This window comes from Microtus pennsylvanicus, chromosome 22 (assembly GCF_037038515.1).
Source record: "Microtus pennsylvanicus isolate mMicPen1 chromosome 22, mMicPen1.hap1, whole genome shotgun sequence".
Taxonomy (NCBI): Eukaryota; Metazoa; Chordata; class Mammalia; order Rodentia; family Cricetidae; genus Microtus; species Microtus pennsylvanicus.
Genome location: NC_134600.1, coordinates 12,665,435 through 12,689,869, shown reverse-complemented (window position 1 = coordinate 12,689,869; position 24,435 = coordinate 12,665,435). Strand labels below are relative to the sequence as shown.

The following is a 24,435-nucleotide window of genomic DNA, read 5'->3' as shown; positions in this document are numbered from 1 at the left end:
ACCCAAAGAAAAACATATATAAGTCCTCCTGGAAATTGGAAGCAAAAAAGATTTCCAGGCAATAGTTGTGAGCATGGGGGTGGGGTCAGGGGTGGGGTGAAATTGGGGGAAGGGGAAAGGGGAAGAGAGAAGGGAGAAGGGAAGGACTGGCAAGAACTTGGGGGAGGGGGAGGGTGTAGATGGAGGAAGGGCCGATTAGGAGCAGGGAAGAAGATAACTACATTAAGAAATGCATTTTAGGGTTGGCAAGAGACTTGCCTCTAGAGGAGATCCCAGGTATCCATGGGGATGTCCCTATCTAGGTCCTTGGACAGCAGAGGCAAAGGTGCCTGAACTGTCCTTGACCCACTATCACACTGATGTGAGATCAGACTATCACACTGATCTCGAATATCACCATAGGATCTTCCTTCAGCTGCGATGGATGGAGATAGAGACAGAGACCCTCATCAGAACAACGGACTGCGCTCCCAAGGTCCAGTTGAAGTGCAGAAGGAGGGAGAACATGAGCAAAGATTTCAGGACCTCGAGGGTTTGGTCCACCCACTGAGACAGTGTGCCTGTTCTAATGGGAGCTCACCAAATCCAGGTGGACTGGGTATGAATGAGCACGTGATCAAACCAGACTCTCTGAATGTGGCTGACAATGGGGGCTGACTGAGAAGCCATTGTTAAAGGCACTGGGACTTGTTTTATGGCATGTTCTGGCTTTTTGGGACCCTAGTCTATTTGGATGCACAGCTCCCTAGGCCTGGATGTGTGTGGGGGGGGGGGGCTTGGACTTCCCACAGGACAGGGTTCCCTGCCCACTCTCAAGCAGGGAGAGGGAGGAAGGAGGTAGATTGGGTAGTGGGAGGGGATTGGGAGGAGGGAAGGAAGTGTAAATATTTGAATGGAAAAATAAAAAAAGAAGGAAATAAAGAAGGAATGAGCAAAACAAAATATTAGAAACCAAGGACACAGGAGGGAGATAATGAGAGGAGAAAATGGCTTTGAGCCTAAAGGAAAAGAGGGTTCAACTGCTCTTGAATGAGTGCTGATAACAACTGCCTCACAAGAAGAACACAAGTGTTTGTGAGGTAGAGAGTTTAAGGAAGATCGAAACACACATTTGTCAATTGTGTGTGACTGTGAAAGTGTAGGAGAAATCTGGGATCTAGGCAGGCATGCAGGCAGCTGTGAGGTCCTGCTGATGAGCATCTTTTTCATCTTGAAAGCAGTGAGGAGCCATTTGTGACTGTCACCCAGGATATGATGCACTCTTAAATAGTACTTAAAATGGTACTCCCAGCGCCCCACTGAGGACACATCAAGAAGGGCAATACTAAAGTCTAGTATCTATTTATTTTCTTGGTACTGGTCATACTATGTAGTCCAAGATGACATTAATTTAACCATCAATCTGCCTTAACTTCACAAATGCTGGTATTATAGTTGTGAATGAATGAACCTAACCAAGACTTAAGTCTTTTTCTTTTCTTCGAGACAGGGTTTCTCTGTACCTTTGGTGCCTGTCCCGGAACTAGCTCAGTTACTGGGTGTGTGGCAATTGGAAGTCTTCCACCGAGATTTCATCAATTGGAGGTCCTAGCTGAGATATTGGGAACTAGGGAACGCTGAGAGGTCACCCTCAGAAGGTGAGGGTGGATTGGGATATATGGGTTAATCTTGACATCCTTCACTCAGTTTGGCAGCAAGTGGAACCAACCAAGAAAGAGAGGTAAGCAAACAGGGTTTTCCCCAGCCAGAGGGGACCTATGTATTGGGAATAGATAATGTATATAGCTTAAAAAGATAAATGTGTACAGATGTATGATATGTTGATTGTGTTGTCTTTTGTGTTCTGGACTGGAGAAAGACATTTGATTCTAGGAACTTCTAAGAAATGTATCTTGACTTTAAAATATGAGCTTAAGAATTTGATGTTTTGGAAAAGAGGTTTTGTTTTTGTCTCCACAGACAAAAAGAGCCTAAGCATTTATTCGATATTCATATGGTTTGAATCCCTGAGACCTTCTGAAATGTTGCAGTGGACTGTGAGCTGAGGCGGCTCCAAGCAGCGGCCGCTGAGGGGCTGCGACACATGCAAACCCTGGGACCAGCCTCGAGGACTGATGAGGCAAGAACACTAGGCCCACTTCCAGCGTGGGCCTCAGGGCACAGAAGCTCAGCACAAATGCCACAAGGCCTGTTGGCCTGGACCTCTGTCCCAGCCCGGGGCAACCGGCCTGGATGGAATCTACCCCATCCCGACGGGGTCAGAGCCAACTGTTCCGCCCCACCGCGCCTCCACATTCCAGCTCTGTGAGACCCCAGATCCTGAATTTCTTGTAATCCCCTGATCTGAGTGCCTACAGCTGCTCTGAGCATGAGAACTTCAGGAGTTCCTGATGGCAGGAGGATGGTTTTTGGTGGGTTTAGCTGGGGCGTGGCTATCTCTATATAATCTGCCCCTGAACACAATAAAGGGGGCATTCTTGGGGAATTCAAGGATGACCTGTGTCACTGTCTCTCTGTATGTGTCTGTGTATTTTAACCTCCAGTCCCCTTGCCCAACGCTAGTGAACTGCGTGCCAGCGCACAGAGCGCAGACACAGGGGCGTGGGGCGTGGCATTTGGAGGTCTCCACCGAGATATTGGCACTACATAACACAGAGTTATGCCTGGGTACAAAGTAGAGTGGAAGGACAGAGGATGCAGGTTATTGAGAACAGAAAAATTGTTAAGGTCTTTTCCAACATGGATACAGGTTCTGTGACTTTGGGACAGTCTTCTCATTTTCTGTGGGTTACATCGCATCCATGTGAATAGTGAGGATAATATCCCTAAGGGGGTATTTATGGAAGTATGAATAGGCAGAATCACAGAGATCCAAAGGTGAATGAGAAATAAAGGTCTTTACTGTAGGACTTCTTGAAACCTCTAAATGGCTAATGTTTATTGGTGACTCTCCAAAAGCAATGTAGATTATGCACTTACAAACTTATCAGAACATATATCCACTTCACCTCTGGTCCTATGCCCAAGAAGAGCCCTGCAAATAGCATTTGAGAGCTGGTAGCCTGGATCAGAGGTCCTAAAACTTACTCACATACTGGAATTATTTGGAAGACTCTCAAAACACAGTGTGTTTGCCCACCAGAGTTTCTGGCTTAGGACAGATGTGTGCTGTTGCTGCTCTACTGGCACAGGGATGAATGGCTCTAAAGATCCTGCTGACTTTGCTGCAGCCTCTAAGCCATGGCTTGCACTGTTCTCACTATCTGGAATATTTTCATTTTTCCTACACTTGTAGTTGATCTGTCTCTTCTGGTTCTGTTTGCACACACCACATGCTTTCTGTCTCAGGAAGGGGGCAGCTACTGACCTATAAGCCTGTGAGTGAGCCCACCCCCAGAGAGATAATCTGTTAGGTGCTTTGTATGGGCTACAGCTTTAGAAGATGTCTCCTTTGTATTTACATCTCCACTTCAGAATCAGAAATGGTTTTAGAATTAGACAGTGTCAATCCTTCTCTAAATCCAAGCAGAACGTTAAAAGAATAACTCTAAACTTCTGTCTCATATCAACAGCCTTCTCGTATGGGACAGAAAGAAGATAGATTTTAAAGGAACATTATACTTTCCTTCATGCCCATTTTGTCTATATCTTATATTTCACTAAAAATATGTCTACATGAATAATGTTTACATTTTCAACAATGAACAGCTTCCAAGAAGAAGACATTGGGGCCCCACAATGTCTCTACCTGATTGATATGAAAGCATGATGCTAATAGCACCATGAGACAGACTTATGGGTACAAGCTACAGATATGGTGCACCTTCTTACAATGTTCTGGCCACAATTCCAAATTAGAACTTCAGAACAACCCTATCAAATACTTAGAAATCATTTTACTTTTATAATATCCCATAGAAAGAACATCGCCCCCATGACATCTGGAAGCAATTCTAGAAGATGCCATCCCCTCTCCCAAAAAAGTTTGTCTTCATGGTCAGGGACAACATTTAAGAGTTGATTATTACTCATATAGGCTTGGGTGAAATTATGTATACCCAGAGATCCCAAAAAAAGATGGAAAATTGAATGGGATAATAGGTAGATTACTTACTCACACTACTAATAATAGTTTGTAATAGAAGGAATACTTGTGAACTATTATTTATGGATAATTTACATTGGTATAGACTTTTCTTTGATACAAATTCAAATTATACTTATCATATAGAATATTTCTATTTTTGTTTAGAATGTTTGTAACACCTATGCAAAGTTATTTTGTCAGATTGTATCTATGCATGATTGTACCTCTGTTTAAAACATTTTGTTTATTGACACAATTTTATGAGATATTTATCATATTGCATTATATCATTCTACCTCTGATCAAGATACTTATACATGGTTTATATTTTGATATCATTTTCCTGCTTTACTGCATAGCTGATTAAAGATTTTTTATATTCTGATAGGAAGTCTTAATCTTCAACATTGTAATGAGACTTTAGTTGATTGCTCAGGCAGTCAGTTGTCTCTGTCATCTACTACACTTTTTGCGGGCTGCTGGACTTCACTACCTGCCTACTCAAGTAATATTAATGCTCTTCTCAGGCCTTTGATGGGGTTGAAGATAAGATAAACATACTTACTAATCATCCTCTTGTGATCTAGCCAAGCCATTTCTACAAGACATGAATTCCTTAGGATAGAATGCTTATCAAAACATTAGTATATATTCCTTCCTTAATATTGATTATGCTTATAACTCTAACTTTATATTTGACATCTGTTTCTTGTATACATAGTTTTTTTTTTTTTGGTTTTTTCGAGACAGGGTTTCTCTGTGGCTTTGGAGCCTGTCCTGGAACTAGCTCTGTAGACCAGGCTGGTCTCGAACTCACTTAGATCCGACTGCCTCTGCCTCCCGAGTGCTGGGATTAAAGGCATGCGCCAACACCGCCCGGCTTGTATACATAGTTTTGTATTGAGTTTGGAATTTCTTTTTTTTTTCTTTCTTTTTTTTTTTTTTTGGTTTTTCGAGACAGGGTTTCTCTGTAGCTTTCGAGCCTGTCCTGGAAATAGCTCTTGTAGACCAGGCTGACCTCGAACTCACAGAGATCCCCCTGCCTCTGCCTCCCAAGTGCTGGGATTAAAGGCGTGCGCCACCACCACCCTGCCAAGTTTGGAATTTCTTATTTAAGCAAAAGGGTTAGGTGCTGGGAGAGCTTCTTCCGTCAATAGCCTGTAAGATACCACTCCACTTGGGCATGGTCTCGTACATTATAAATCAATCTGTAAACTGTGTGGTCACTTTCTTCAATTCAGCTCTTGATTCTGGCTGCTAGATTCATTGGATACAACATCCGTTGCCCTGGGGCTGGAGATATGGCTCAGTGGTTAAGAGCACTGACTGCTCTTCCAGAGGACCTGGGTTCAATTCCCAGCACCCACATGGTAGCTCACAACTGTCTGAAGATCCAGTTGCAGGGGATCTGACACCTTCACACATAAAAATAAACTTAAATATACCATAAAAATATTTTTTTAAAAAAAAGATCCATTGCCCAGTAGGTGCTCAACTGACCTATAAAAGCCCAAGATATTCTTATACTCTAACTTGGTATTTTCAAAAGTTAAAGATTCAATTAGTACTCACATAGTTCAGGGTCTGTCACTATGACTTGTACAACCATCAAAATTCATAATTAAAACATGAACTCAGTGTTTAATGGTGGATTTAGAATGAATGCAGCTATATTAAGTAAAATCAAACACTTCTCTCTCTCATGTGTGTGTGATCATAGGTTTGAAAACACGGGGAGATATGGTATACACCTTCAATTTTCTTTTGGAAAATATATGTGGATTGCTTTTACTTAAATGTCACAAATCAGTTTGCCTTGGAAAGAGGAATTATTTTATTCAGCTACAAAATTAAGCATATTTCAGCTATTCATTTTGTACTTTGTATAATTCACCCATGAACTGCTGTTTACCAAGGATTTTTTAACTATCTTTTATTCAACTACTCTCCCTTCCAGTCCCCTTTCCCTTTCCCATGATCCACACGTTCCCAATTTACTAAGATCTTGTCTTTGTCTAAGTCTATATAGAATAGATTTATGTATATCTCTTTGTTTCCATTTTGTTGTCTATGTTCTTTGAGAATTGTAGACTGGTTGTCCTCTGTTTTATATTTAAACGCCACTTAGGAGTGAGTACATTTATATTTTTCTTTCTGGGTCTGGGTTAACTCACTCTTATCTTTTCTAGATCCAAAAATTTGCCCATAAATTTGAAGATATAATTGTCTTTATCCATGTTAATTTCTTTGTCCATTCTTCAGTGGAAGGGATGTTTTTAGGTTCTGGCTGTGAACAAATAATATTGCTGTGAACATAGTTGACCACTAGTCCTTGTAGTATGCCTGAGTACCCATTAGGTACATATCAAAAGTGGTATTGCTGGGTTTTTAGATAGGTTGTTTCCTAATTTTCTTACTTTATAATTTTTGGTTTTCCAAGACACAGTTTCTCTGTAAATTTGGAGCCTGTCCTGGAACTAGCTCTTGTAGACCAGGCTGGCCTTGAAGTCAGAGGGGCCTGTCTCTGCCTCCCAAGTGCAGGGATTAAAGGCATGCCTCACAACCAGGCAGTTGGCTTTCTAATTTTCTGAGAAAACACCATATCAAAGTGGCTGACTCAGTTTGCACCCCCATCAGCAATGGAGGAGTGTTCCCTTAACCCCACATCCTCTCCACATTAAGTTGTCACCAATGTTTTTGATTTTGGCTATTATTACAGATATGAGGGAATGTCAGAGTTGTTCTGATTTTCATTTCTCTAATCGCTAAGGAGTTTGGAAATATCACTAAGTGTCTCTCAGTAATTTTAGATTTATAAGTTGAAAGTTGTTTATGTCTGTACTCCATTTAATATTGGATAATTTATTCTTTTGATGACTATTTCTTTTATTTCTTTATGTTTTAAAGATCAGTCCTCTGTCCAATGTGGGGTAGGTGAAGATATTTTCCCATACTATAGGCTGCCTTTTTTGTATTTCTGATCATGTCTTTGGTTCACAGAAACTTTTGTTTCAAAAGGTCTCATTTATTAATTATTTCTCTCAGTGTCTGTGCTGCTGGGGTTATAATTTGAAAGTGGTCTCTTTTGCCAGTGTGTTCAAGTATACTTCCTATGTCTTTTATGTGGCTTAGTGTGTTTGGCTTTCTGCTATGGTCTTTGATCCATTTGGACTTGAGTTTTATTCATGATGATAGATGTGGATCTACTTTCATTCTTCTTCACATTGATATTCAGTTATGCCAGCATCATGTTGAACATGCTTTCTTTTTCCATCATATATTTTTTTGGTTCTTTGACAAAATTCAGGTGTAGTAGGTGAGTGGATTGATATCCGATTCTTAGAATCAGTTCCATTGGTCCTCCTGTCTGTTTTTGTGCCAATACCAGGCTCTTTTCAGTACTGTAGCTCTGTAGTAGATTTAAGTCAGGGAATGTGATGACTCCAGAAATTATTTTTTGCATACAGTTGTTTTGCATATCCTGCATTTTTTTTGCCTTACTATATGAAGTTGAGTATTTTTATTTTGAGGTCTGTGAAGAATTTTTCTGATGTTTACATGGGAATGGCATTGAACCTGTAGATTGTTTTTGGAAAGGTTTTCATTTATACTATCTTGATTTCTACCTAACAGGGGCAAGGGACATCTACCCATTCTCCGGTGTCTTCTTCAGTTGTTTTCTTCAAAGTTTTAATGTTCATTTCCTACAGTACTTTCACTTCTTTAGTAAGTTATTTCATAATATTTTATATTATTTCTGGCTATGGTTAATGGTGATATTTCCATAATATATTAATTCTAGCCAACTTTTTCAAAAAATATTCCTTGTAACCACCTTCTATCTACCTTCCTGATGACCATTCCCAATCTTCTGATAACCATAATTATACCCCAACTTCTAAGGGAACTTTTAAACAAAACATACAAGTAAACGTATGAGAGATTTGACTCTTCAAGCCTCTCATATTTCAGTTAATGGTATCCTTTGGGCTTAAAAACATCATTGAATTTTATGATTTTATGGTTCTGGTTTGAGAGCCAAATTGGGTTTCTTTCACAGGCCGTTTTTTAATGTTTTGGCTGTCTTCAGGGACATTTTTTTTACCGAGTTCTAGATTCAGTGATAAGGTGCTTTTCTTTGGCTCTGGTTTCAGGCCCAATGTTAGAATACCCTTGCTGTAACCCATAATACTTCATAAAAGGTTTTATGAAATACAATCCTGGTTTAAAATTGAATAAATAGAGGTATCATGATGCTTAAACAGATTGTGGACAGTATCAAATTTTTCTCTACACAATAGCTGCTTTTGGTTAACTGACTGTAAGTGGCTTAAGATCTTAAAGAATAATTTAAAATGAGCCCCTAGCTTTTTCCTCAGGTCCAAAACATTATGATAATATGCACAAGCTTTATCAGATTGATTACACACAAAGTCTTACCCTCATATGAAGCAAAAACAATATGACACTGAATTAGTTTATAGAGTTTCACTACAGTATGATGTTTTCTCATGTTTTTGAAGAATAAAGACATTAACTTCAGAGTTTCTCCACAGGTAGGCTCATATTATGTATTTGGAGATGATTCAAGGAGCTGCCGGCCACAGCTGGCCTCAAAAGGGGCCAAGGAAGATCCTCTATTAATCAATGACCTTCCTCCATCATTTCCCCTTTATCTGTTTAAACAAGTAGGAAAGGCTTTCACTTTAACATGGTAAAATTACATATAACAAAACAGTTACAATTAAGAATTACAATATTTACATCTATTTTATCTTTATCATAACTAAGGAAAACTATAACTATTCTTCAACTCCATGAAAGACTCCAGAAATATACAATATTAGCTGGACGGTGAGAAATAAGCAACTTAGAAAACTCTAGAAATCACAGAGACATCTCACTTCCTGGACAGTCACCCAAAGTTTCTCTGTACAGTTGGGGCATCCATCTTCGGCCTACAGTGCCATAGTTTCCAGCAGACATTTCAATGAAGCAGGAAATTTCAAAGGCAATTCAGTCACTATCTGCTGTGTCCTGCAGAATGTCTCACAGACTCTTTCATGAATCAGGAACTCCGAATGATCATCTCACCTTTAGGCAAGTTCAGCAGTCCTCTCTCTGAGGATTTTCTGTGTCCAGTTTATGCAGTAGTCCAGGCAAGAGCAGTTTCTTGCCCAAATGGCTATCAAACTCCATAAGGAGCCTCTTCGATGCCCACTTTCCTCTTGAAGCAGCTGATGTTGCCAGGAGCAGATGTGTCTCATTGCCATGCAAAACCCTAAGTTATTAAAATATTTTAAATGCCATATGCTGCAGTCTTTGAAAGATATGAAGAATGCCTATCTAAAATATATCTATGCACATCTAAAAAATCTAACATGACTACAAACTTGACTATTATAGATGAATATCTATTAACAACCTATATACATTACATTTTTAAATAAACTACACAATCACAATACCTTAATCAATATCAGAAATATATACACAAATAACAAAATTGACCTTAAATTAGTATCAGTAAAGCAAGATTCATTTCAATCCAAATTATTTATATCTATATTATATCACCCTTTATATGTAAAAAAACATTTATAAACAATATTTGGGTATATGGGCGTAGTTATTTCTCTCCAAACTGATTCCTGCTGTATAGGGGCGCTGTTAATCAGGTCTTTGAGGGTATAACCTGTGTGCTAGATTTGTCTCAGTTTGCAGATAATTAATTTTCTGAAGGTGTTCACAGCAACCTTTCAGAAGGTCGCGGTCTATTATACCATATTAGAATAGAAGCAATCCATATGGTCTAATCCTGTGAAAACAAAAGAAGAATCTCTTTTCCAAAGTATCATATCCTTAGATCCAAATTCTGAGGTCAAGGTATTTTCAAAATATCTATCTTGGATTAGTTCACCAGCATTTATAAACAATTATCTTTTAGCAGATGTTGCTCTTTCCTCACCATTAAAACAATTCAAAGAGCACAATAGCGTAGAGTATCAAGATTCTCTGTGTATTTTCCATCTTTGTGCGGTTTTACTTTAACCTCTATTTCATTTATTTTTACTTTTATTTTATATTCTCTGTATATCTTTGTCCTGGAATAACTCTGTAGACAAGGCTGTCCTTGAACTCTCAGAGATCTGCCTGTCTCTGCCTCCCAGGCATTGGGATTAAAGGTGTGTGCTACCACACCTTGAAGTCACAGAAGTCAATCTCCCTAGGCCTCCCAAGTGTTGGGATTAAAGGTGTGTACTACGACAACCAAACACTCTCTTTCCTTTTTGTTTTTTACTTTAAGAACTTTAACTTTTAGCCTGCATATATTCTTAACACACTGTAAATCATTTAAAGGTTTTCTTTGTTTTTGAATCTCTCTTTACTATATATCTCCCTCTTTTTTTCTGACCACACGAGCTTTTAAACTACTGAGCAATATGGGCAGGATTAAAGCCGTGGCATTGGCGGCTAGATCCAGCCTTAGCTTTCAGCTTCATGGTGGAGGTACCAGCTGTAGCCATGTTTGTTGCCACAAGTCTATGGCATTTCAAGGTCCCTTCCAGCAAGCAAGCTGAAGCATTCTGCTCCCAGACCACACTCAGTCAACTGCCTGCCTGAAAGAGTCAGAGTCTGCCCTGGCAGGACAGCCCAGAAGGGGGCATTTTAAAATGGCACTTTTTAGCCGGGCGGTGGTGGCGCACGCCTTTAATCCCAGCACTCGGGAGGCAGAGGCAGGTGGATCTCTGTGAGTTCGAGGCCAGCCTGGTCTACAAGAGTTAGTTCCAGGAGAGGCTCCAAAACCACAGAGAAACCCTGTCTCGAAAAACCAAAAAAAAAAAAAAAAAATGGCACTTTTTTTCCTGCTACTGCTGAAAACAAACATGCATTCAGTTGGCTTTCATCAACACCATTTAAGTGTTTCTTGGCAGGACCTCTTAAGAGCTGCAGGGTTTTGCAGCTAAAGCTCAGTCAGGAAGCCTCTCTTAGATGAGAGTGCTTGCTTGCCTCTAGCAAGCAAAGCAGAAGGAGAAATTGCTGCTACCAAGAAAACATGCTTTACTCTATTCTTTCCCAAGCTTTTCCAGGCTTTATGTGGAAGCAGTTGTCCACATGGGCACCATTCTGTTGAAGGAGCTGTGGGCCGCTTTCTGCCACCTAGGTCCCAGCTGCCTGGCTAGCTTATGCCCCAAAATAACATCACACAAATTGTATAAATTAAAACACTGCTTGGCCCATATTATATCTAGCCTCTTCTAGGCTAATTGTCACGTATTAATTTAGCCCATTTCTAATCTGTGTAGCACCAAGAGGTGCGCTTACCGGGAAAGATTCTGCATGTCTGCCCTGGTGGCAGGCTGCATCACATCTTCCCCAGACAGGAGAGGAAATGACGTCTGCTTCACTTCCCTCTTCCTCCCGGCATTCTGTCTACTTCACCCACCTAAGGGTTGGCCTATCAAATGGGCCAAGGAAGTTTCTTGATTAACCAATGACCTTCCTCCTCCTACCACAAATTCCATTCATCAATATCTCAACAGTAGGTGTGATTTTATACCTTCCAAGAGTACATGGGTTCTGTAAAGGCCTTACCACACTGATTTCACTCATAAGGTTTCTTTCTAGTGTGCATTCTTTTATGAATGTGAAGACTAGTTTCATATTCAAATGTCTTAACACACTGATTGGATTCATAGGGTTTCTATCCAGTATGTGATCTTTTATGCCTTTGAAGTAGACTATGATGTGCAAAGGCCTTGCCACACTGATTGCATTCATAGGGTTTCTCTCCAGTGTGTATTGCTTTATGTATTTGAAGACCACCAAGTTTGGCAAATGCCTTACCACACTGACTGCATTCATAGGGTTTCTCTCCAGTATGTGTTCTTTTATGCAACTTAAGATAATAATGACGTGCAAAGGCCGTAGCACACTGATTACATTCATAGGGTTTCTCTCCAGTATGTGTTCTTATATGCAATTTAAGATGATCATGACGTGCAAAGGCCTTAGTACAGTGATTACATTCATAGGGTTTCTCTCCAGTATGTGTTCTTTTATGCTTTTGAAGAGCACTGTTGTCAGCAAAGGCCTTAGCACAGTGATTACATTCATAGGGTTTCTCTCCAGTATGTGTTCTTTTATGTTTTTGAAGAGCACTGTTTTCAGCAAAGGCCTTAGCACACTGATTACATTCATAAGGTTTCTCTCCAGTATGTGTTCTTTTATGCAATTGAAGTTGATAATGACGTGCAAAGGGCTTACCACACTGATTACATTCATAAGGTTTCTCTCCAGTATGTGTTCTTTCATGCAATTGAAGATGACTGTGACGTGCAAAGGCCTTACCACACTGATTACATTCATAGGGTTTCTCTCCAGTATGTGCTCTTTTATGCAATTGAAGGTAACTATGATGTTCAAAGTTCTTAGCACACTGATTACATTCATAGGGTTCCTCTCCAGAATGTGTTCTTTTATGTTTTTGAAGAGTACTGTTGTCAGCAAAGGCCTTAGCACACTGATTACATTCATGGAGTTTCACTCCAGTATGTGTTCCTTTATGAGTTTGAAGAACACTGTATTGAGTAAAGTCTTTACCACACTTATTATATTCATAGGATTTCTCTCCAGTATGTGTTCTTTTATGCCTTTGAAGATGATTGGGATGAACAAAGGTTTTATCACATTGCTTAATTTTAGAGCATTTTTCTCCGATATGTGTTTTTTCATTCCTTAGAAGATGAGTGTTATAAGACAAGGCTTTAGCACAGTGAGAATATACGGAAAATGTCGCTCCAGTTTGATTTCTTTCAATCCTGCAAGGATAATTTACACATGTAAAAGTTTCACCCCATTCAATGCACTGTTAAGCCTCATATCTATATGAATTAACTTCATATTTTTTCCAATTGTAAAAAGGAATCAAACATTATGGTTTTATAACTATGTTTTAAATCATGTTTTGTTCACCCAGTAGGGGTAATTTTGCATCTCAAAAAATATTTGTGATGGTAATTTCCTTTGTGCCACGGTTTACCTTTTCATCTATACCTATATTTTTCTATTATATTTTTTTTACATTTTTGAAGAGAACTGCATACACTGAGTGCTTTACCAACTTTACTACATTTATAAATTTTACTATATTGTGAATCATTATACATTTGCTAAGTGAACTAAGACACCTAAAAATATTTGCACAGACCTAGAACTCATCGTGGTTTTTTTATAATGTGAGGTTATGTATTCACAATGATGGTAGAAAATGAATTAACGTTGTATTCTTGGATCAAATTCAACAAGTATACTCTACATAGGAACTACATTTTATCTTCTTAATTGTTCTTAAGGAGAGCTATGGTAAATATTTCCATATCCCTATGCCCATACTCTTGTGTCAAGAGTAACATATGATATATATAGGAAAGGAAGAATAGTCAATAAATGATTTCCACATTGAATCCTCATGGTTTGACTTTCTGTTCCTCACAGACTTGTGGTATAGATATTAATGTTTCTCCACAACATCCTTGATTCCAATAGCTGCTTTCATTAAACTTAACACAGCCACAAAAACTATATGAGAAATACAAGTCTTACCATGGGCTATTGATTTAGCAGAATGTTTTGCAGCTATATTCATCATCACTGAAATGTGTGTACATTTTCTGTCATGAGTAGCAAGAAACAAATGGAGAGGTAGATGTATAATATAGCGCTCATGGTTAATGGTAAAATCTGTTTAGTCATTGCTTCCTTGACTTTTTCTTAAATGAATGCCTTGCAAACGGAATTCACATACAGGAAATTGAACTATATGGATTTGTGAGAATTTAATAACCATCAATGCATTTAAAGCTGTGCTTATTTACAATGTTGTTTTGTTTAAAAGTGTCATAACACATTACAAACTCATCAGAGGCACATTGTTATAAACTTGCATAAGAAAATTACCTTGCATGCCTTCTACACCATTGACGATGTTCTTCAGTGTTATGGTCTTCCCTAATGTATCCTAAAATACAGTAACAGAATATGTATGTTATATTATTTAAAATTGTGCAATAATTAGCTTACTATCCTAAGAACTATGACTGTGTTATTCACCTCATTCTCCTTTCTAAATCAAATCACAAAACAACAACATAAACCAAAGAAAAGTTGTCATCATATTTTGAAACATGAAAGAAATTTATTTTTACCAATAGTTGTGAGGTTCCTGTAGGTCTCCAGCATCACATCTTTGTAGAGATTCTTCTGGGAAGCATCCAGCAAATCCCACTCTTCCTTACTGAAGTTGATATGCACATCATCATAGGTCACTGCCTTCAAAAATATACCACACATGTGTACAATGTAAGCATGACAGTAGCAACATTGGAATGCATACTTCTTTGAAAGTATAGTTGTATTATTCTGGTGTTATCCACTCTTGTTCCATGACATAGACAGTCACTTTAGAATGAAATTTAAAAGGAGATAAAATTTTATTTCTGTACCCTTTGTACCACCTTATAAGAGAAATATCTATTCATAGGGAGAGAAAAACAGAAAAGACCATAAGTACATTGTGTGCATGAGAATATTGTATGAAAAATTACCGACTATAGAAAGGAAAAAAAGATGGACAAAGTGGGTGTATTGAAGTATTGTGCCTTTAAGCACAACACTCAGAAAACAGAGGCGGGAATGTTTGACTCTGAGTAGAATGTCAGTCAAGTCTAAGCAATCAGGTCCAGGAGAGGTGGAAATACACATTGAGACACTGTTTCCATTGCAAACCGGAATGAAACAAACAATGGGATAGAAAGAACTGAAAGACTTTTATTCAACTTCCCACAAAGAATTGTTTTCACTCCAGTTAATGACTCAGAATACTCAGGCAGTATTAATGTTATGAATACATGGCATCTTGGCAATCAGAGTGATGCCCTCTGCCAATTTTTAAAATTCAAGAAATTATGAAGCTAAGCACAGCAGCATATACTTGACATAAAAAATACCTGCATTCTAGCACTATCATCTAATAACATAAAAACAAATAGAGCCAGGAATGATGCCTCCCATTAGTTACAGGAATTGAGAGCCACACAGTTACTAAGATACGCAAACGAAACAATTAAAACAGCACGTTACCAAACTCCTGAGGACTGAATAACAACTGTTTCTGCTATATTTTATGTGATTTAGAGATCGAGCCTATAAGGATGTTAATAGCATTTCAGTATAAGTAGGAAGCTGGCTGATTAATGTCAAGCACAACACAGTAGATTTATTTTTCTTTTTATTTTTTGGTTTTTCCAGACAGGGTTCCTCTGTGGCTTTGGAGCCTGTCCTGGAGCTAGCTCGGTAGACCAGGCTGGTCTCGAACTCACAGAGATCTGCCTGCCTCTGCCTCACGAGTGCTGGGATTAAAGGCGTGCGACATCATCGACCAGCTAATACAGTAGATTTAAATGTCAGGAAATTACTTGAGGGTATTGAGATTCATTGGATACAATGAGGACTTTTATACAGAAGGGCTTCTTCTCCTACTAAAGATCCACAGAAAATTGAAAGAAAACCACTATGGAGAGAAACTTGTTCAAATACATGATCTTTTCTGGGAGGTTGTTCATTCAGCCAAGTACATTGTGAACCCGGTTACTATTAGTTCATGGTCAACAATGGAAAAAATGCATTTAGTCATTTCAATGATTCCCATTTAATGTTGCTTGAAGAAGGATGCTTTAAAGAAATACAACACCAGCTCAGAATTGAGAAATAAATGTATACTTATTTAGGGATGGACTCAAATCAGAATCTTTTTTTTTTTTTTTTTTTTTTTTTTGGTTTTTCGAGACAGGGTTTCTCTGTGGCTTTGGAGCCTGTCCTGGAACTAGCTTTGTAGACCAGGCTGGTCTCGAACTCACAGAGATCCGCCTGCCTCTGCCTCCCGAGTGCTGGGATTAAAGGCGTGCGCCACCATCGCCCGGCTCAAATCAGAATCTTATGCTTGAACAGAGATCAGAATCTGAATTACACAGCCAGAAAAGAGGCCAAACTCATGCTCTACATTGGCAAGTATAGTATAAGATGCCACGCCACAATGGGCAGGAAATCACTAGCTGTAATTCTTTCTACAGCATCTCCCCCTTTTGTATAAATAAGAGAGTTTTTAAGCACAATACAAAATTATATACAATAAGAACAATATATTCAACAATTTTCCCATCCTAACTAGTTTAATTCTTGTTTAATAAATAATTTGGACAAGTCACGAGAGAAAAGTAACTACAACTACCTAGTTTTCAACCCCATTGAATCTGAGAAGGGAAATATTACTTGAGTAAGCAGGAAGTGCAATCAAGCAACTTTTCAAAATGTGCAACAGGGCAGGAGAGAAGGCTCAGAGGTTAAGAGCACTGACAGCTCTTCCAGAGGTCCTAAGTTCAATTGCCAGCAACCACATGGTGGCTCAGAGTCATCTATGGTGAGATCTGGTGCCCTCTTCTGGCAAGCATACATGGAAGGAATGTTGTATACATAATAAATAAATAAATCTTTTTAAAAAACAAAATGCAACAAATTACAGAGATAACTGGCTACCTGGGCAATTATGCAAAGTCTCATTTGCAACATTGAAGGGACCAACTTTTGCTATGACCTGGATTAACTGACAGATCATTTTCAGAGGTAGGAAAATTTTCAAAACCATCTTACCCTGTCTTGTCAAGATTTAACAGACTTGTTTATCCATATTCAGACACCATCTATCTTTTCAGTAGTTGAGGCATGAGCAGGTTTTTGCCCAAAAGACAGTTTTGCCAAGAAAAAAACAAGCTCCACGTGGAGTGCTTTTGGTGCTCAACATTCTCTGGGGGAATAGATCCATGCTACCAGGAGCAATAGTGCCTCACTTCAAAAGAACTCTAAGTTAGTTAAATGCCATATTCTACAGTTCTTTGAAGTGGTTGAAGATTGCCTATCTATGCAGAATATAATCTCTACTTATCTAAAGAACCTGATTATTCTAACTATAAGTATGACAAACATAGATGACTATTGATCTATAATTTTAATACCTATAACTTAAAGACTAAGATTTCATATGAGAACATTATATAATATTGCAAGAAATGAGGATAATGACCTCAAAATGTAAATAATGTATAGGTATCTTGATCAGTGGTAGAAATGTGCTTTGCAATATGAAAAATATATATCAATATATAAAATATTTTAAGGAGAGGTAGAAGCATGAATGCATATAATATTCAATATGACTTAACATTATATCAATATAAGAATCTATACAAATGGCCGGGCGGTGGTAGCGTATGCCTGTAATCCCAGCACTCGCGAGGCAGAGTCAGGAGGATCTCTGTGAGTTTGAGGACAGCCTGGTCTACAAGTGCTAGTTCCAGGATAGGAACCAAAAGCCACGGAGAAACCCTGTCTCGAAAAGTCAAAAAAATAAAAATAAAATAAAAAAAAAGAATCTATACAAATGAAATTGCATATAAATTATAACTCACAAGCATTCACTCTATTACTCACTATTATTAGTGTGTGTAAGCTCACACTAATCTATTATTTCATCCAATTTTTGCACTTTTTTTAAAAAGAGATCCCTGAGCCTTTAAAATTTCCCCTCCAGCCAGGCGGTGGTGGTGCATGCCTTTAATCCCAGCACTTGGGAGGCAGAGGCAGGTGGATCTCTGTCAGTTTGAGACCAGCCTGGTCTATAAGAGCTAGTTCCAGGACAGGCTAAAAAACCACAGAGCAACCCTGTCTCAAAACACCAAAAAAATAAAAAATAAAATTTCCCCTCCAACCCACAATCCTGTGACAATTATAACCAACCCCTAAATGATGTCCCTAACCCTGAGGACAAACTTTGTTGGGAGAGGAGAGAAAGTCTTTTAGAATTACTTCCAGCTGTCATGGGGGCGATGTTCTTTCTTTGGGATCCTGTCAAAGTAAAATGATGGTTAAGTTCCAATATTACTGTCTGGTATAATTGCAAATAGTCTGACTATTTGGTAATGTTTTTCTGAGCTTCCTATAAGAAGGTCAATCCAGAACATTGTAAAAAGGGTACCATTTCAGCTAACTAAGATGGAACCATCTTGAGCATCTGGTACTCAAAACAGATCTTATAGTAGTGCTATTATCATCCTGATGTAATGATATCAACCAGGTTGACTTGTTGTGGGGCCCCATCTTCTTCCTGGAAATTTAAAAATTACTGCAGGAAAATCCATTGTTCATCGTGGAAAACTTGAGCATTATTTATATAGACATATACAAACATACATATTCAATGCCATGTACAATAGAGACAAAAATAGATAAGAGAATTGAAAATTTTTCTGAGTTCTTTTTTCTTTTGATCCCATGCTCCTGACATGAGACAGAAACTCTAAATTATTTTTAACAACATGCTTGGATTTATAGAGGGAGATAGCCAATTTCCACCACTATATACTCATAAATATACATCCACCTAAAAAAAGGCACCCGATGAAATGATAGGATAAAAGTGTAGATTACTGAATCTGCTCTAAAAAGAATAAAGTGGCCTATGCATGTATGATGAGATAAAAGGGTAGATCATTGAAATTAATTTTAAAAGTAACTACTTATTTATACATTTTACATTGATATAGATATGGATGCTTCCTTTTGATACAAACATGACATTATTTTTGTTAAAACATACTGTCTATGATATTATATTCTTACTCAATATATTTTACCTAATACCATTCACTTAACCATGCAATGAAAATTTCTAGTCCTCCAAAGTTTTATCATAAACAAATTAGGATATAAAGTACTGCAGGTTAGTAGTTTGTTACTTATTATAATTGAAATTATAATCAAGGTAGGTATGTTTTCAACATTATACAGAATTTTATTAGATGATTCAAATGAACATACTTTAGAGAAAATGTTTGCTGAAGTAAAGCAAACTTTGTCTCCTTGGGGATTAAAAATATACAGAATATTCTGAAAATATACAAAAAGGAGATTCTATTAATTATTCAGCATGTAAAATACTTTTACAAAAATTTGAGGCCTAAATTTAAAAATTAGAAGGGATTATTTGTGAAATCTTAATAATTTCCGGAAATTGCTGCAAGGCATTTACCATCTATAGTCCACTATTTGGGTAAAAAATTCAAAACAGTAATTAGAACCAAACTATGAAAGGTGACAAAGATTTAAATAGTCAAAGAAAATTGTCATCTAAAGTGGAGAAAAAAATTGGTTTAGTGGAAATAAAATTATAGGACGCACATACGGATGGTATGGATCTCAAGTTTGATTACATTCAAGACATTTTTCTTGATACAGGGTTTCTCTGTAGCCTTGGAACGTCTACTGGAAGTAGCTCTTGTAGACCAGGCGGGCCTCAAATTCCACCTGCCTCTGCCATCCAAGTGCTGGGATTAAAGGCATGAGCCACCACCTCATGGTTTTCATTCTAGGCATTTTAACCTCTATGCATTCCCCTATAGGAATTTTACTGCAGGGGAAAGATATTATTTTAAAATCAATATTTTTACCATATAAACAGACAAAAAGCTATAAAGTTATGTGGAAAAAATCTGCATTGATATTAAAAAGAAAATTGAAAATTCATCTATTAGCAAGAATTGACCAAGGTTAAATTATATGAATAACATCTGCGTCAGCCAAGAGAAAAAGCATTTGCCCAGCTGAAAGAGTGCATTTTTTCTATTAAGATTTGGGCAAGTGCAGGCCAGCCAAGGGCACTCCTTGTTAGTGATTAGAAGCTGCTTAGCTGAGTCAGATAATGCACAGGTTTGAGCTGCCTCCAAGCACAGTGCAGGGAGGTGGGGAGCTGACTGTACTGCTTTTTGTTCTGCCTTTTGACTATGTTTAGTATATATGCTGGCTGAGAAATAAACTCAGGCTGCTTTCTATTGACCTTTCATCCTCTAGGTCTAACCTATGATTCTGTCTTCATTTCTCTTAATCTGACTTTTACTAAGCCTCAGCATCCCCTCCAAGGGAAGCCCTAGGTGAATTTTGCTAGACTGATTAAATGGGGTATCCTATCTCTGTAAGTCCACAGACTGAATGTTGTTTCTACAAAACACTCAATCCTCAGCTCCTCTCTCGTACCACCTTATATTCCTCTCTCTGTCCAGACATGTCACTTCCTATCTGCAACTCCTTAGTGATAGGATTAAAGATATGAGACACCAGCATTTGACTCTACAACAAACTAGTGTGACTACTGGGATTAAAGCTATGTGTCAGCCTTGCCTGTGGTGTAAGGCTGGCCATGGCATCTGTTTTACTTTATGATCTTCAGGCAAGTTTTATTATTAAAATATAAATGAAAAAATAAAATTAAATAATTTGAAGCAAGCATCTGAGATCAAGAAGAGAAATGTAGAACTGCTTATCACCAAAGAGTATAAGAAATATTCTGAGTGGCTGGAGAGATGGCTCAGTGGTTAAGAGCATTGCCTGCTCTTCCAACGGTCCTGAGTTCAATTCCCAGCAACCACATGGTGGCTCACAACCATCTGGAATGAGACAAACATAAATATATATACATATACATATATATGTTTCTTAAAGAAGAATTGTATATGTGTGTGTGTGTTTCTTAAAGAAGACCTGTATATATGTGTGTGTGTGTCTGTGTGTGTGTATGTGTGTGTTTCTTAAAGAAGTATTGTAAGATTCTAATCAAAATCAATTCCCGAGAAATCACTGGCCATCATGCATCCTGTACACTCCTGTTCCCTCCTTTTTTTTTTTGGTTTTTCGAGTACAGACAGGGTTTCTCTGTGGTTTTGGAGCCTGTCCTGGAACTAACTCTTGTAGACCAGGCTGGTCCCGAACTCACAGAGATCCGCCTGCCTCTGCCTCCCAAGTGCTGGGATTAAAGGTGTGTGCCACCACTGCCCAGCTCCTGTTCTCTCCTTTACCAATAATAGAAAATGAGTTGACTGTTTCACCAAAATTTACAATATTCTCTGTAAGTCTTCTGATATTTTTACTTTACAGAAAATGGTTTTGATTACTAAAAGCATCTCATTCTCCTATGATAATGAAAATGATGTCTGTTAGGATCACTACCATGCTTTTTCCTACAATTGGTGATTGAATCCAAGTCTGCATCACAGTGAGGAAATAAAATCTTTTTCAATGGAATTTCAAGAGAACAGATTTTTAAAGAACAGTGTACATGTAAAGCAACTTGCTTTACTCCAACTGCTCTATAAGTTCCAAGCACTTTTGAAAATATGGTTACTGATATTTTTGTGTGTTTGTGCATGACAGAGCATATCATACACACACAGACACATACAACACAAACAGGTGACATACAGAAAGGAGGGTTGCTGAATTGGGAATATTAGGGATTTGTTAAATGTAGGCCCATATTTCTGTATAGTGTAGCAGCCAAGCATAATAGCCATAGGCCAGGTATGAGCTGATCACGTAGCTCATCAGACAAGCTGTCTCTGCATAACAATAGCAAGAATGTATAGTTCCTTTCTTCTTTTGTTAGAAATGTAGATCTCCTGAGGAGAGGTGTTGGCTGAAACTGGTCAGGATGTTTGGTGCCTATTTCTTGGAAATTTGGAGGAAGTCTTTTGTTATTTTTTTGTTGTTTTTTCTTTTTCGAACAGGGTTTCTCGGTGGTTTTGGTTCCCACCTGGAACTAGCTCTTGCAGACCAGGCTGGTCTAGAACTCACAAAGATCCACCTGCCTCTGCCTCCCAAGTGCTGGGATTAAAGGCATGCACCACCACTGCCTGGCTTGGAGGAAGTCTTATAGAGATGCTAATTTATGGTCTGCTAGACAGCTAGCATACACTTAGGTGAGGACCTGACTAAAAGCCCATTCACCTGGTTGCCTAGGAGACAGCCTAATGTGTTTTCCCACTCAATAATAAACAAAAAGAGATCTTCGAGAGATCTTGCCCTACAAGGATGACCCTGTAAATTGCGTCTGATCTTTCCTCGTGACTCCATTACAGTCCAGTTAGGGCAAATAATTATCTGTGTTGGACCCTCACGGGCTTCAACAATTATCCTATCAACTAGCATGTAGGTATCTGAATTCAGGTCATCCACAAAAAGAATATGTGCTGAGCCTCCTGCCCAGACACAAAAAAGCTTTTATCCAGTAAGTCAAGTCTTTCTTAGATTAATAAAAACAAAAAAAACAAAACATAAAAAAAAAAAATAAGACCCTAATGAAGACGATCTATAAAAACTATGATGTTGTGTATGATAAGTTTTTACCATTAAATGAATACAAATAGCTTTGCCCAACAATTTATAACTGGACAACTGATAACAAACCAATATTCACAGTGGAAACACTCAGAAAGCTCAAGGAATTATGTATTGTTTATACCAACACTTAAGTAGCAAAGATTCAAACATGAAGATAGCAACAACTGGAAAAGATAGAAATGCCTGGAAATGGAAAGACGCAGGCATCAAAGATGAATACAAGCAGTCTTTTAACATAAACTTTCCAAAACACAATAATGACCTGATAAAATTAGAAATTTTCTTAATAAAATTGATGAAGGTCCATTATTTTAAAGATAACCAATAATATATTTAGATTACAGTCAGATTACAGAAAAAGTAGTATACATATATATACATAATTATATATAAATAAAAATATACATAAATACACATAAATAAAAATTTATACATAAATAATTATACATAAATAAAAAATTTACATAAATAAAAATACATAAATAAAAAATGTGCACAATTTTGTGAAAGAATTAAGGGGAAGGATATAAAAAGGCAAAAGCAGATGCAGAAATGTATAATCAACTTTTAATCAAAAGACCAAAGAAAACTTAGGCAAGGAAAAGTGTGGTCTTCACCAATGTTACCCAGCTACCTTTGATTATATGTGTACAGAAATTAAATGAACACAAACTGCAAAACTTTCACAAAGTTATCTCAAAGTAACACTTAAACTGTTGTTTCTGGATGGGTGGTGGTGGCACATGCCTTTAATCCCAGCACTCTGGAGGCAGAGACAGGTGGATCTCTGTGAGTTCGAGGCCAGCCTGGTCTAAAGAGCTAGTTCCAGGACAGGCTCCAAAGCCGCAGAGAAACCCTGTCTCGAAAAACCAAAAAAAATAAATAAATAAAATAAAATAAACAACAACAAAACTGTTGTTTCTGACCTCCAATTAGTGATACGTCTTCCAAAGACAGAAACCTCATGATATAGTTGCTCTCTTTGCAAACAGAGGAAGGAGATCTATTGTGATGGATCCCCAGCCCCTTGTGTTTTCTTCTGGTTTCAGATAAATGCTGCTCCACTGATGCCCAATCCCAAACAACCCAGAAAAATGATTTAAGGAGCAGTGGGGGAAGCAGGTGGTTGGAGATTCGTGCCTGAGCAGTGGGCCCGGGGACTTTGGGGAGCCTGAGAGGGAGAGAGCCAGGGGTGCAGGGGACCATGGGAACAGCATTCCCAAAGAGCACTGGTCCTGTGCCCCCTCTCCAGGTTCTGGGCACACCTGGGGACTCCCTGGCAGCCAGAAGCAGGAAGAGCAAATACTACTTAAGGTGAACCCCACGGATAGGTCCCAGATATTGAGGGCCCAGAGCTAGAAGTGATCAAAGCTTCAGGGAGTCAGGGAGATAGAGGAAGAGGATGAGAAGTTAAAGGAGCTACAAAATGAGGTAGAGAAGCAGATGAAGAAGAGTACAACCCCAAGTAATGCTGGCTCAGTGATCTCATCTCTTGAGGAGAAGATGGAGGCTGATGCCAGTTCCATCTATGTTGGCAATGTGGACCATGGTGCAACAGCAGAAGAGCTGTAAGCTCACTTTCATGGATGTGGTCCAGTCAACCGTGTTACTACAGTCTGTGTCAAATTCAGTGGCCCTGCCAAAGGGTTTGTATATATAGAATTCTTAGACAAAGAGTCAGTGAGAACTTCCCTGGCTTTAGATGATTCCCAGTTTAGAGGGAGACAGATCAAGGTGATTCCCATCAGCACAACAGATGGGTTTCCAATGTGCCCAATACTGTGCATGAACTGCCAATTACAGCAGCTCACAGTCTTGATTCTGGGATCAAAAAAAAAAGAGTTAAAAGAAAAGAAATAAAAACAGAAGATGGAAAAATATTTTTTAAAAAAGATATACTGTGGAAGGGAGAGAATCCCATAACTAAGTGAGGAGGGACCTACTCTGTGTAGTAGGCCAGGCCCAGGGACTGGGGCAGTGGTGACATGTTCCCTCTGGAGATTCAATATAGACACTTCTCAAATGTGCAACCTGCTCCCTGTTTGCCTGATCCACCTCATTCTCTT

At 38.4% G+C, this 24,435-nt stretch overlaps 1 pseudogene; it reads left to right on the top strand.

The window, feature by feature from the left end:
• The first annotated feature begins 420 nt into the window (after positions 1-420).
• On the top strand, positions 421-24,215 carry LOC142840061 (polyadenylate-binding protein 2 pseudogene; annotated as a pseudogene).
• Positions 24,216-24,435: the final 220 nt, after the last annotated feature.